The sequence below is a fragment of the Protopterus annectens genome, chromosome 1.part0 (genome assembly GCF_019279795.1).
Source record: "Protopterus annectens isolate FY-2018-M chromosome 1.part0, PAN1.0, whole genome shotgun sequence".
In the NCBI taxonomy this organism is placed as follows: Eukaryota; Metazoa; Chordata; order Ceratodontiformes; family Protopteridae; genus Protopterus; species Protopterus annectens.
In genome coordinates this window covers 1,989,213,500-1,989,229,490 of record NC_056725.1, presented here as the reverse complement: position 1 = coordinate 1,989,229,490, position 15,991 = coordinate 1,989,213,500, and positions in this window count along the sequence as shown.

The window sequence follows — 15,991 nt, the reverse complement described above, 5'->3', positions numbered from 1 at the left end:
CATTCAACACTGGTTAACTTCAGTTTTAGAAAACACTGTCTTATTCAAGTTTAAAATGCATGCTTTTATTAATTTTTATATTTGACTATACCACCACTGGTCATTAAATAATTATGTTTATTTATATGTTTGGCATAAAATGTATTTTTTCTTCAGTTTTTTTTTTTTTTTTTTACAATGCGCTTCCATTGCAAAAACAATTTAAATTTTCAGTACACAGACTTTGTAACCTCTTTACTGTTTTAATGCCCCTCAAACAAAATGCTTTGAATAACATCTGTCCCAGCAGCTGGTTCTTTTGCATGAATGCGTAGATCAACACATTGGGACAAATTCTCTTCTCCGGTTTGGCATAAACAACTGTGGTAGTTCATTTGTATAATAATCAAGTCTGGTTCTTCTTCGTGTCCATCTGTATAGTGGTTGAAGTCTGCATTCTTCAATGGTAATTTACGTACTGGATCAGCATTATGACTCATAAGTGCTAATAAAAATTCAGTGCATCTATATATTTAGGGAAATCTGAAGTTTGCATTAAGGGACAATAAAATATTTGGAAACTTCTGTTCTCCTCTGATAATGTTGGATAACATGTCTTTTGGGGGAAGTGAGAGAACAGCTGCCAAGGTTATTTAGCAAAGGCATTGTTACTGTTTTTGGAAAGAAATACAGTTTAATATTGCTTACCTTTTTATATACAGATATATCTGCATATATTCCTATGGAACTAAACCCCCCTGCTGGAAATATATCTTTGTTATGAGTCTTCTCTAATGGATTATAACTATAAATGCAGTAATGGCACTCAACTTGCTGTTCTGAAGAGTTTTATAGAAAGTACAGTAAATCCAGAAGTTCCATTCAGTACGAATGATGTCTCTTCTTTTTGGTTATTGATAGTTATATCAATGTGACAGAAGAGAAAAAAGTTTCACTATTTATTTATTTATTTATTTATCAGTATAATCTGTCAGCATAATGATCATTCTCAGTCAAAACTTTAAAGAGCATACTCTAATTAACAGTCCTTAGACAGTGCAAATTCACACTGCAGTGTATTCCAGTATATTTTTTTATTCCTTTACAGTCGTTTTAAGCCCACTGTGTACGAATGCCTGTTTTCAGAGGTGACTTATAAGTATTGGCCAGTTTTTTTTATTTATTTGCTTGTTTCTTATTCTGGGCAGAACATTGATCCTACTGGATCATTTTCAGGCAAAGCCTGGAGATACATGAAATTTGTTGTTGTTAGGCCAAAGCCATAGAAACAAAGAAACCAGTAGCACATCCAAAACTTCTTGGATCTGCTATATTAAACACCATGTGAACATCATAGCTTAATCCAGTAACTGAGAACTGTGTTAGGCAGCCTACCAACCAGCTGTAACAGTGTTCCAATACTCGCTATCCACAACCACAATTATTCAAGCTGTCTAACTCCACTCACTTGACTCACCAGGGAAACAGCATGTAACACAAAAGAGCATGGCGGGACCAACACAGTCTGCTCTTCTTCTGCCCAAATCACCAAACAATTAAATAGTAGGGAGAGCTGAGAGGTTAATTCAGTTTTGAAGTGCCAAAGAGATAGATCTCCTTAACATGGCTCACTGATAAACGTATCTGCAAAGCAAACCACATTTCCAGTCAGATCAATAAATAACACATATTAGCCACAGAGCAATGCTATCACTGAAGACAGAATATACATTTTTAAACAATTACAGTTTTATGTACAGTAGTCATTCTATACCTGTAACATTTTCAGACAGAATATATACATTTGAAGCAGTTAAATTATTTACACACTATCCCGTGTCATGAAAGTAGAGAGTAAGGAAAAGTTTACCTTGTCTAAAGAAAGATCCCTATTAGTAGCTTATATCCTTAACCCTCCATGCTATACTAGCAGACAAGTAAGTATGTTAAGCATATTTACATCTAAAGCAAATGAGAATGTATCAATCTAACTGTACCTTAGTTATGTATGGGACAGATTTTTTTAATGTTACTTTTTGATGCTCTTATCATTACAAACTTTCCTTTCTCAACATTTAACATGTTCTTCTTCAGTTGACACTACTATCTACATCATGACTATGTCTTGACAAAATCTTTATAACTGCTAGGCTTTCTCAGCAATCATATGGCAGTCAAGACATAAGTGGAATTATTTATATATCTATATATATATATATATATATATATATATATATATATATATATATATGTGTGTGTCTATATATAAGTTTCTAATAAATAATTGCTGGTGAGTTTATTTGAAACAAACAACATTGAACAAACTGATCAGCAAATACCATTAATTGCTACCTAAGTCATCCATAAAAGTAATTTCAAATGCAAACTAATCGTAAAACAAAAAAATAACCTTTACATGGGGGCTCCTATGTGGGCAATCAATACCCACACCTCCCAAAATTAAATATATTAACTCCATGGTCGCACAACAGTAAACAAAAGGGAAAAGTCCTGAATTGTTTATGTTATAGTCAATCTACTGAAGTTTGATAGTAAAATAATTCAGTAAACTATACCAGCAGTGAATAAAACCACAATTTCAGCACACTGTAAATGTGTGCACCAATAAAACCTATAACACTTTTATATATATATATATATATATATATATATATATATATATATATATATATGGGTCACCTTTAGATGCCCGACAACGCGTTCCGCCGACACGGAATCCGACGGGATGAAAACACCGACAACGCAGATGACCGACAAGGTGAGAACCCGACGGACTCGGTAAGTGTGCGATCGAGTGAGGGATTTAGTGTTAGGGAGCAGACAGGTAAGTGTGCGATAGTGAGGGACTGTGGGTTTAGGGGTGGGTTAAGTGAGTTAGGGTTAGGGTGCAGGTAGGGTGTGTGTGCGATAGTGAGGGACTGTGGGTTTAGGGGTGGGTTAAGTGAGTTAGGGTTAGGGTGCAGGTAGGGTGTGTGTGAGATAGTGAGGGACTGTGGGTTTAGGGGTGGGTTAGGTGAGTTAGGGTTAGGGTGCAGGTAGGGTGAGTGTGCGGTAGTGTCGGATCTTGGGGTTACGGGTGGGTAAGTGAGTTAGGGTTAGGGTGCAGGTAGGGTAAGTGTGCGGTAGTGTCGGACCTTAGGGTTAGGGTTTGGGTTAGGGATAGTGCATATGTTATGTAGTGTACTGTGTTGTTTACGTGTATTGTGTTGCTGTAATGGTTTTCGTTGTTTCACGTTGTCGGCGTTTTTTGTTGTCGGTCTTTTGGTGTCGGTTATTAGTGTGTCGGCGAAACGCGATTTCGAGGTTTTAAAGGTGCTCCATATATATATATATATATATATATATATATATATATATATATATATATATATGTTTCTGAGGTCACTAAAAAGGTCAAAACATGTATATCCACAGATAGTGGATTTTCACATTATTGGCCTGAATGTACCCATATAGACTTAAAAAGCAAAAAAGTCACAGGCATTCAGATTTTATGTAGCTGAAGACTGCATGACTGTAAGGATCATTTGTATATATTCCATAGGCCTCCATTACAAGAGGTTGAACCGTAACATGGCTGGGTTTTCCTTGCAGTTTCTACTGAATGGTTTGTCTGTGTGACCTTTTTACCATATGTTTATACACACACACACACACACACACACACACACTATATATATATATATATATATATATATATATATATATATATATTTATTTATAATTCCCAGTACCTACCCTAGGCTTTGTCTCTCTTCTCAAGGAGGGCCAAGCCAGTCATATCATGGGTGGATTTATGAATGCATATCCAGTTGTCCCATTCTTTTTTTAAAAGCAGACAGTGTGTCACACTGCACAACATGGTGAGGATACTCCAGAAAAGGGGTAGATGCTGCATGATAAGCTTCTCCATCCTCCTCCTCTTATTCATTTTTTGGAGGAGATTTCAATCACTGACCCTAGTATTTTATTTATTTATTTATTTTATTTTACATTTGTTAACCGGGAAATTCCGACTGGACCAGGTTCATTTTCAGCGAAGGCCCAGGGAGAAAAGCTCCAGCATCAAGATATACAAATACAGTACATCCAGCATAATACACAAAACAGGTTTTATTATATATGCTGAGCATAGTAAATAACAAGAAATTAATAAAACACTCCAGGTGAAAGAAGATATAGAACATGGGTAAAAAGACAATGTCAGTTATACATTGGTAAGAGAAGAAAATATATCAAGTAAGATTCTACAGTTAAAAGTATTAACTAGAGTTTGATTTACTGATGCTTAAGATTATGTGGACTGCTGGATTCTTAATGGCCCTATAAGCAAGACAGAGGTCAGCCCTAAGGAGTCTATATGAAACTGACTGTAGGGACAAAGCCTCCAGTTGTTCTTGGTATTTCACATTTGTCTGAACAAGGGAAAAAAAAAAGAACTAAGCAAGTACACCTCATCATGTAAGCCCTTTAATAACTTCTGCCAGACTGATAGCTTGCACCTCCAGCAAGAAATGCAGCTTTAAAAGGATAACAAATCTAACACACCTCAAACTAGCCTAGCACCACAGATTTGTATGCTAACCTGAAGCACTGATATTACAGACAGTGATCATTGTGAAATGACAACAATTCTCCCAAATTGTCAAAAGACTGATTTGAAAAACTTTTATTAGATATAATAAAGGCATTTATTTATGTTTGTCTGCTGCTCTGCAATGATTATGTCTTCTGTTGTTTCCAATTCTTTTTTCATTCAATACTGTATACATTCAGACTATGGTCCAACATTAGGCAACCTAATCAACTGCCAAGGGCAAACTGGCTGGGGAGGAGACCTGCCACAACACCAATTTAGTTAAAAAAATACAAAAGAAGTAGAAGTTTTTCAGCATTACTTTTTTCCCTACACATAGCATGTGTGCACTTTGTTCTTATTTGCTGGAAAGCATGCACACATAGCAATATACAAGATTTGATATCCAAAATTCACTGGAACTGAGCAGACATCTTCCAGTTGGAACCTTATTGAATGTCAGAACTTGTATTACGCAGCAAAAACATGGATAACTCAAGCTGAGCCTAATGAATTTGAGAACTTCAGCAGGGTACAAGCTGCATGTGTGAACTGCCCTAGTTAGGGAAGGCAGGTTAGTTAATTAATTTGCTCAAGCTCCAGCCATATACCTTGGCTACAGGAGGCAAGAGTCATACTCCTTTGCACCAACTACCAGACTGCTTTGCTTTGGTTAGTTATTAGAGTTGATTGAAATTTTCTGAAATGGGTAATTTTGCCATTTATTGGTTCACCATTTTGTTATTTGTGATGTTGCATTAACACCTATGTGGTGTGGAATGTCACACCTCTAGCAGCGTACATGCATCATGTATTCTAAAGCATTTTTTGAAAAATAAACTTAAAAATTATATGATAAACAAATATAAATATTCTATGAACAATAAAACCAATTAAAATTGTACAAATAGCAATGTTATCAGTGAGTATTCTTTACAGTGATAATAGTTGATGCATCCATAGATTTTTCCATACATCCTGTAATATATTATAATGCACACAAACCCCAAATTACATTTTTTGTAAACTTTCAGAAATATTAATATTTTGAAAACTGCCGTCTAGACATATATTCTTTGAATATTTTTGTTAACCTAGACAAAAGATTCACATGACAACAAGAAATTCTTTTATAAGTGCATGTTTATTGGGATATTTACAGAAATATGAAATTATATATTTAATTGTATAATTAGCAAGATAAATAGTACTGAATATATCTCAATATGTGTAACATCACAAATAACAAAAAACAGTTTTCTTCAGCAACTTCTGGGGTTTCACTTAATGTCATGCAACAGTTTGTATGTTACTCGGTTTTTGAAGTACTAAGTACATATGAAAATATTGTTTATTTTCATAATTACTTGCAAATAACTAGGAATATTTCCATATAATGTGATACAAACCAGCATTGACAGTGAATTGCCCTGTCTCCCATGTTGGTGTTTCACAGCAGACATCTCAATAACATATAGGTCTCTCAGTTATGAAAATATGACCATTAATTTGAAAATATGAAAAATAAGTGGCAAAGATTAATTTCTCCATTGCAGAACATCCTAGACAAGCAATCTTAATATGATTTTGTTTATAACTCCTTGACCTTTCTAATGCTGTCTTTATTAGCTGGTAAGTCACTTATTTAGAGAAGCCAGACCCAATAAAGGTCTGGATACCATAAGGTGGTATGGGTATAAACTGGAAGTATACAAAATGGTGTTTTACGCTTGAGGGAGAAAATGTCCAGCAAACAAATTTATTATACAATGCCTCCTCTAAAACGTGCACGCTGATTGGCCAGCCCAACCAGTGTGCCCGTTGTAAATCCCTCAATATACTAACGGAAAAAGGTCCGGTCACCCGGACTTTTTCCGTTAGTATAAAACACTGTCTCGCTATGTTAAAAGAGTTTAACATAGCGACACAGGTTTAAAAAAAGCAACGCAGATCTCCGTTGCTTTTTTTAAAGCTGTCTCGCTATGTTAAACTCCTTTAACATAGCGACACAGTGTGTAAAAAGCGATCTCCGTTGCTTTTTTAACCTGTCTCGCTATGTTAAATGAGTTTAACATAGCGAGACAGCTTTAAAATAAGCAACGGAGATCTCCGTTTATTTTAAAGCTGTCTCGCTATGTTAAACCCATTTAACATAGCAAGACAGTAAAAGCAATGGAGATCTTGCGTTCTCCGTTGCTTTTGCCCACAGCTCTGATGTACCGCGAGGCATGCACAGTACATCAGAACTGCCATGAACACCAGACAGCTGCGGAAGGGCAGCAAAGAGATTATACAATGCCATTATTTAAGAAAAGTAATTATTTCTTTTCTTAAATAATGTCATTAATATAATAACCACTTCTGGGTGTGGGTAATGCTGGATTTACCCACGGTTGTCTTTGTTTGGTCCTCGGGCCGCCTCGGGACCAAACCACGCCAACTGTGGGTAAATCCAGCATTACCCACACCCAGGCGTGGGTTATTGCTATAATATGTACTTGAATAAATGTTGTATTTAACAATCAATACATTAAATCAGGAAGGTGTATCAAATGACTCATGTATTTATGCATGGTTCTAAAAAAGTATACAGTGAAAACATCCAAGGGGACAAGGTGCATTCAATCTGCTAATGGAGGGCTGCATTTTCAATTAATGTAAGTTTCAGTGCATTTTCAGTTGTGTGAATTTCAATAGATTTTCAATGATTGTGAACTTCAAGAAAACCAGTTTACTGCTGCTCATACTTTGTCTTTTTTCAATGTGCAGCTGTTTGGTCTAACAAATGATCATCACTGTTTATGCTATACAATTTGAAAACAGTTTTAGTAGCTCAGCACATAGCATACTTTCCTTTGGTGGAGAAGGTTGTGGGTTATACTCCCACATCATGTAGGTGGGTTTTTGAAAGTGCAGTATAAGGTGGTGCTGCACTTCCGAATGTGTTGTCCTTCTTTAAGATGTTAAAGAGAGGCCGCTTTGTTTGTGTTGATGGCAGGTGCTATGAAATCTTTGACATCCACCTGAGCTATTGAAAAGAGTAGGAGGAAGTCCCCCATTGCCCTGGCCAAATTTTCCCTAGTATTATAAATACCACGAAGGGTTTCCTCTGAAAGGAGGCAACTAGCATAGTGGGACTAACCTGGTCAACAAATGATAACTAAATTAAAATATTTAAATTAAATCCACATCTCTGTCTTCATTTCAAAAGTAAGAAGAAAATAATATGCATGCTGGCAGTTTTAAACAGTGTTTATCATACTTGAGAGGAGACATAAAGGTAATGGCTGTGGGGGCGGCGGGTCCATTACCCAGCCTATGGACCTACTTATCTTTTGTTTTCTAATCGTGGGGATCTATAACTATATTTGATCATCTACCTACAGTATACAGATGATAGTTACATTACCCTACCACATGTATGTTTTTTTTATATTTTACCTTTAATAGCTTAAAGTTGTTTTTTGTCTATGGTGAAAATATCACTTATTTTTTTTTATTCTTGTACAGCTGATCAACAGTTTGTTTTACTGAAGTACAGTACATACATATAAGGGTAAGCATTTATCTTTTTATTACAGGTTTATTGCTTACCTTTATTATTTCTACTGATAATGTTCTATACTCTGGAATTACATATATCTGGTGTTCACAACAAACATGGGTAAGTAAAGGCTGGTAAGTTTGCATGCATCACTTTATTGTTTGTATGTGCTTAGCTGAGTTTGTTGTTTACTTAAGTGGTGAGTGTGTGAGCAATTCAGCTGCAGTGTCTTTACCTGACACCATACCTCTGTCTATTGACCCTGCATGTGATGCTGGGAACTGCTGTCTTTGTCCTGGGTAGCCCTGCAGAAATTGTTTCCTGAGAATTATGTTCTGTTATATAGCACAGACCATCATAATTTTATCAGAGGTGGTGGGAGTATACTGCATGGCACCTCCAGATGTATCTAGATATTGGAAACATGACTTGAGAAGGTCAAAAACGCACTCATTGGTATTTCTAGTCTGAACATGTGCATTACTGTATCCTTGCATAGTGGGATTGTATGGGTTTCTTGTGGGAGTCATAAGTCAAGGTTAAAGTGCATATACTGCATCCCGTACTAGACACTAATGTGGGAAGTCACCACCTAGAAAAACCTTTGGTACAGGTCACAAGTGGGACATATATGTGGGAGTTCTGGAAAAATACAGGGTTATCTGTACACACACACACACACACACACACACACACACACACACACACACACACACACACACACACACACACACACACACACACACACACACATTGCAGATGATACACACATTACACGATACCTTGTGCATTACAGACTGCCTGACAGTTGACAGAGTGACAGCCTTTTCTGTTTATGTAGCTACTTCACTGTTCACCAGGTAGAGCTTTTATTTCAATGTGCATGTAGTCTGTGGCCCCAAGAACCTCTAGAAAATGTGTTATGGCATAGAAATTTCTCATGTTGATAGCTATTCCCTCTGCTGTACATGGAAAGCAGATATACTCCCAACATGCTGCAGTATTGCATTGAGAAACCGGTGTAATATTCCTGAGGCAGAGGCCTGTGACATCCCCACTGTGTACTCTGTGGGCTTCTGAAAATTCCCTGTAGCTATTATACATATACACCTTGGCTTCCACTGGGATGGGTTCTCCACAATTCCCATGGACCCTCATGTCTGAATGACAGATGTATTTTATTTATTTTTTTGTTTATTTGATGTTTGCTATTTGCTCTGTGGTATCCCTGTCTACCTTGTAGCACTCTGTTATTTCTATGTCATGAAGTCCATAGAACCCATGCTTGGTCAAGCATAGTCTGAACATTCTATACCTTCTGGACCAACATCTGGCAATAGCAGCAGCAGCTTGGATTAGAGGCTGTTGCAGTTAAAGATTTATAATGGCTGCAGCATTCGTAACATTTTCAAAATGTCTTCATGGCTGCATTCCAACATGTCTTGGAATTTAGGGTTAAAGGGAGCCTGGTGTGTAGTTGCTCATTTTATACATCTCCAAATCATTCCTCCATAGTTATTTGCTTCATTAACATATCATTCATATCTTTATTCGCTCATCATATTTTACTGTTAAGCCTTGTTTGGCAGCTGGCCTGACATGTAGAGCTACTTCCTTAATAGCAAACAGTTCACTCATTGCTGTTCATCACACACAAGTGCTTGAGTGTACGTGTTCATGAATTCTGACCATTGTCCGAAAATATAAGTCAATAAATATTAGTCATGAGCGTTCAGGGTTACTGACTGAGAAATAAGCAACCTCCCACAGTTTCAGGAATGTGTACAAAGTAAATGCAAGAGGTGTCAGGACACAAGATGAGAAAATGAAAACAAAAGTCGCTGTTATAACATTCAGTATAACTTAGCATGGTGCCAGAAGATATTTATATAACCAAAGTGCAAGTAAGTTATATATTTCATATCGGTACCACACATGTATCTAGGATGGTACAGCCAAAGATATGACATAATGTACACATATGCAAGAGGTGCAAACAGATGGGGAGTTTAATGATAGAAACATGGTGGAGGACTGGCATTTCCTCGATGGGCTAAATTCAGTATTGGTGAATAATATGGTCCAACCAGGCACTGCCAAAACACATCCACACACTCATACCAGGAGATCAGATTATAGTTCGCACACAGTGTCCTGAAACTCATGTGCATGTACATGGGATTGCAATACATAGTAGCTACTGTGTTACAGAATAATGCAGTAATGTCAATGAGGTTGTAGTGTAGTTAATGGAATTCAAAACAGGATTTGAACAAATGAAGAAATTGTTATAGAGTGAGAATGGCAGGTTATAAGCTCATGTCTGAGAAGAGTTAGTAGCCTGGGGTATCACAGGTGAAGTCACAGGTTCTTATGAGGTGCTGTTCTCATTTGGCTTTAAATGCATTTTGATTGCTAATCTGTCTTATAGATACAGGCAGCGTATATCACTTTCTGGAGAGACAATTGGAGTATGATGTTTCCCATATGTGGGTTTTTCATTTGGAAATGCTAAGTAATCGTTTGTCAGTAGATCTTACCTTTCTGTTCAGCGTAGGGAAAAATGAGAGAATTAAGTCTAGGGCATTTATCTGCTTTATGAATTAGACTGTGCATTGTAAGTAGTTGTTCATAAGAGAGTAGATGTGGGACTAGCTCAGGGAGATTTGACAGATACCAATACCTTTTACAAAAAGAATAGGGATTCTTTATTACGTCCAAAGGTCAGTTGTTAATCTCCTCTCCGGTCCAGCTGGTGAATCTGGGAATCTTGAGGCAATGTTACAACTGCCTCATGTACACAGACAACCCTCTCCTCCTCCCAACAAATTCCAACACATGTGAGAGATGCAACCATATAGCCAAACTGGAGGCTAAGCTCTCTTAACTCAGTACTGGCGTAACCAGTCAGGAGGAGAAGGAAACCACACTCACTACAATTCCAGTCTCACATAGACCTACCATAACAGCAAACCAAACACATAAACACACAAAAACATACTCGGAGGCTCTAAATAAAAATCTGCCTAAGCAGCAGAGACCTCCAAAGCAGACACCCAAGCAACCGCTACCCCAAAACAAAACACGTGCAACACATAGCTCACAAAGCCAGTGTGCCAAACAGTCACAGCCCTTAAGGCTAAACAACACACCTGATACACTTGTAATAGGTTTCTCTATCATCAGGCACACTGACATCCCGCTCACCAGGCTGAACAAGAAGGTCACGGTGAGCTGCCTGTCGGGCGCTAGGATCCGCCACATAACACAAGCACTCAGGTCACTCCAAAGCAAGTACAAATATGACTCAGTCATTGTCCATGCTGGTGTGAATGACCTGAGACGTACCTCCCTGGACTACATGAAAAGAGACATAGAGGAGCTCTCTGAGCATGTAGCCCAGGCCAGTATGATGCTGACCTTGAGTAGCATCTTACCCTCACCAAGAATGATGCCACAATATGAAGACAAGATGATCTATTTCAACAACTGGCTTAAGTATTGGTGTCATTCAAAGGGGATCCAATGCCTGTCAGCCTGGGATGACATGCTCGACAAGCCACGATGCTTCACTAGGGATGGCTTGCACCTGTCACCCCTGGGCTTTTGGATATTGGCAAAGGCTCTTGCTACCCCCGTAGTGTCTTTTTTAGGCAAGGCTCAAAAGACAAACCCACCTCCATAGGTATCACAAGGAATAAGAAGCTAAGAGTAATACTACTCAATGCCAGAAGTCTAAACCTTAAGATGCACACACTTGAAACTCTCCTTAGCACAGAGAACATCGATATCTGTGCAGTAACAGAAACCTGGTTCACAGCTCCTGAGAGCACCCCAGCACTACCAGGTTATACCTCATACCATGCTTTTCGGCCCCAAAACTTGGACCGAACCACAAAAGGAGGGGGAGTATCAATATTCGTCAAAGATACCCACACCTCCAGGTTGGTGGCACAGCACGAAGCATCAGAGACTATCCATGTGCAACTAACAGTGGGTAAAACTGCCTTCCAGTTTATAGCCTGCAACAGACCACCCTCCCAAACCCAGGAACCCCACTCGGCCTTCCTGAGAACAATGGAAAATATGAAGGTCTCTCCAAACACCATTATATTGGGCGACTTCAACTACCCAAACTTAGACTGGGAGCATTACTCTAGCTTCAACACCCTAGCCCAAAGGTTCCTAGAATTTATAAACTCAAATGCTATGGAACAACTTGTTACCACTCCCACAAGAGGGGAAAACATACTGGACCTGATCATCACCAACATGGGGACTCCATGCTCCAGACCAGAAGTGTATCCCTCACTGGTAAGATCAGATCATAAACTAATCTCACTAGATATTCACATCCCGACCCCACCCCCTGCCCAGAAAACCACAGTGAAAAACTTCTCTAAAGCAAATTTCACACTCCTCAAAACCGAGGTGGAATCCTTCAAAGCCCCCGGGCCTGTGGAAAATACGGCCCAGACCGCAGAATCCTTTATAAATGCATTCTATGAACACCTTCAGGAATGCATGGATCATGCAATCCCAAATAAAACCAAGACCCAATCCTCCAAAGGCAGATGTCTTGTCTGGTGAACCCCAGCCATAAGCAAACTATACAATAGAAGGAGGAAGCTACTACATGATAGAGCAAAATCCCAAAAAGGGAAGGCATCTCTGATCAGTATTAGCAAAAAACTACGGGCACTCATAAAAGCGTCTAAGGCCAGCTTCGAGAGAAAAATTGCACAGGACACTAAGGATAATCACAAGGCTTTCTTTAGTTATGTTAGGAACCTGGGTGGGAATTCCCAGATATGCTCAAAATTAGTCCAAAATGACAAAAAATACACCAAACCCACAGACATTGCCAACATCCTAGCTGACAGGTTCAGCGCAAACTTCTCCCCCCCCCCCTCCCCACCAAAATAGCAAATATCTATCCCAGCAGAGTGCTGCCCCCCTGACATCTCAGATGCTCAGGTAAGAGCCGCCCTCTCCAAAGCAAAAAACACAGCATACCAGACGGTGTCCCAGGCTGTGTCCTACATGAACTCCAAGAAGAGCTAAACCCAAACATAAAACTACTGTTCAATCTCAGCCTTACTACAGGATATGTACCCAGAGAGTGGTGTACAGCAACAGTGGTCCCTCTCCAGAAAGGTGGTGCCTCAACAGATCCTGGAAACTATCGCCCCATAAGCCTGACTAGCTTGGTCTGCAAAGCTATGGAAAAGATCATCATGGACCTCATAAATAAAGATATTGGGGACCTACAGACACTGGATCCTACCCAGTTCGGCTTTGTTAAGGGCAGATCCTGCCTCTTAAACCTGGTTGATTTCTTTGAAGCAGTCACCAAGGCCATTGACGAGGGGAAGGTGGTCCACACAGCCTACCTGGACCTCGCAAAAGCCTTCAATACAATACCCCACTTGGGCATTATAGATAAGCTTACCAGCTTAAATATAAACCCCTATGTCACTAGATGGGTTGCAAACTGGCTCAAGGACAGAACCCACATGGTTAGAATTGCTGGAGCCATGTCAGACTCCAAACCAGTTACAAGTGGCACCCCACAAGGCTCAGTCCTGGGACCTCTCTTGTTCGGTATATATTTCTTGGAGGTACAGGCCAAGACGGAAGGACTGTGGCTGACCAAGTTCACAGATTACTGCAAACTGGGCGCCATAATCGACTCTCCAGCCGACACAAGCATCCTCCAAAAGGGCCTCATAGTAACAGACAAACACCAAAAAGTGTATAGTCATCCCCTTTGGCAAAAACAAAGTGCCCACAAATTACCACATAGGTGGTAATCCATTAAGTACAGAAGAAGTAATTAGGGACCTGGGGACCCAAGTTGATAGCAATCTCTCATTTGACAACCACGTGGCCAAAGTGGTTAGAAAAACATTTTATATAGCCCACCTAATCATGGAGGGATTCACATCTAAATCAGGGGAGGTCATCGTGCCTCTTTACTCATCCCTCATCAGGCCCATAATTGAGTACAATGCCCCCTTTGGGATGTATCTTACCAGACACCTGCAGCAGCTGGAAAGACCCCAAAAGTACCTCACCAAGAGGATCAAAGGGCTCAAACAGATGCCATATGCTGCCCGGTTAAAGAAACTCCAGCTCTACTCAGTGGCATACCACCTGCTCAGAGACGATCTGTGCCTGACGTATAAAGCCATGAGCAACCTGGAATTAATGGACATGCTGCACCTCAGAAAATCCAAATCCCATCGAGCTATGCGCTCAAGAGACTTGAACCTCAGCACTGAAATAAATAGGACATGCTGGAGGGACAGATTCATAACCCAGAGGCTCCCTTCACTCTGGAATAAAATCCCAGTCCAGGTTAGGCAGAGTCCCTCATTGACTCTCTTCAAGAGGAATCTTGATGAGTGGATGGGAGATCGTAGGTTTACCCCAGGTATCACTTCTGTGTCACTGTTAGACAGAGGCACAGTATACTAACCTCGAAAAAGGGCATAGCAAAATTAATTTAAAATGGGCGGCGAAAGCCAAACACACTCTGGCTAGGCTTATAAATGCCCTAGGGCAGATAGCGTAGTATGAACCTATGAACCTATGAATATACACATATATATAAGTTATGGCATATTTATATTGAGATATATAAAATCATGAATACATATTTGCTAAACAAGAAACAAAATAGGAACACACTTAGAACCCCCCCACCACACACACACGTAACTTACTACTTTTCATTACTTCATTAGTGGCACATACTTTCGTAGGTGTGTACTCGGCTAATGGTCCTTGAGCCTTTACAAGCTTAGCCCCAAAAAATTACCCAGGCACCGTGCCACCCGATGTTAGTTCACAGTGACCCTATCCAATAGGGCAACTGGAATGATCCATGGAGTGAACTTTCTGTTACCCATCCACTCATTTATTCCAAAAATTCTACCTTGTTCTCTCTTACCATATAAATCATAAGCATGTTAGGATATTTGTATCCATTACACTGGATCAGTACTTGAAACCTGTTCATAAGCATCTTAAGAAATATTGTCATGTTAGTTTTAGTACTATATTAGTCTTTTAGTTCTCAATGAATCATTTGCCAAAACTCTCAAACTTTTGTCTGTTCTTTAAGAAAAACATACCAAACTCATTCTTCCACTCTAGACATATTATACTTTATTCCTTCTGCAGAGTTATATATCATCAATGCTTTAACAGAAGTTTATTCACCATTAGTCACCATGCAAAATCTGATTATCCTATGCTTGCTTAAATGTGTTTTGTCTCATTTTAACTGCTTACCTGTCTACTGCCATTAAATTCTGTAAACCAGCAAGCTGATTTCTAAATACAATTAAATCCATCATCCCACTCCCACCCCGCACAATCTCTTCACTTCAAGAGAAACAAGAAAATATTGGTGTTCCATTCATTGACCACCAACCAGGTGGTCAGAAGCATGACACGCCTTCCCCTTTGTGCCCCAACCATTCAGGTCCTGTTTTTGTGTCCTGCCACTGATACACCTTATGCTCCTCACATATAACTATAAAAAAATTGCTTTTAAACCATAGAACATTGCTTGCAACAAATGTAGCAAACAGTTGCTACAGTTTATTCCCTGCATGCATGGAGTGCTACAGAGTTAATGTATTAGTTAAAAAAAAGTCTTTTTTTATATTGTAGCAAATTACTTGCTACAAAAGTAGCAAACAGTTGCTACAGTTTATACCCTGTCTGCACAGAGCACTATGGGACTCAAGTCTTATATAAAAAAAAAGAAAACCCTTTTTCTAATAAAAATGCATCAAACTTTTTACTAAACATGCACATAGAGTGCTGCAGCACTAAAGAGAAAGATCATGATGAAGGAT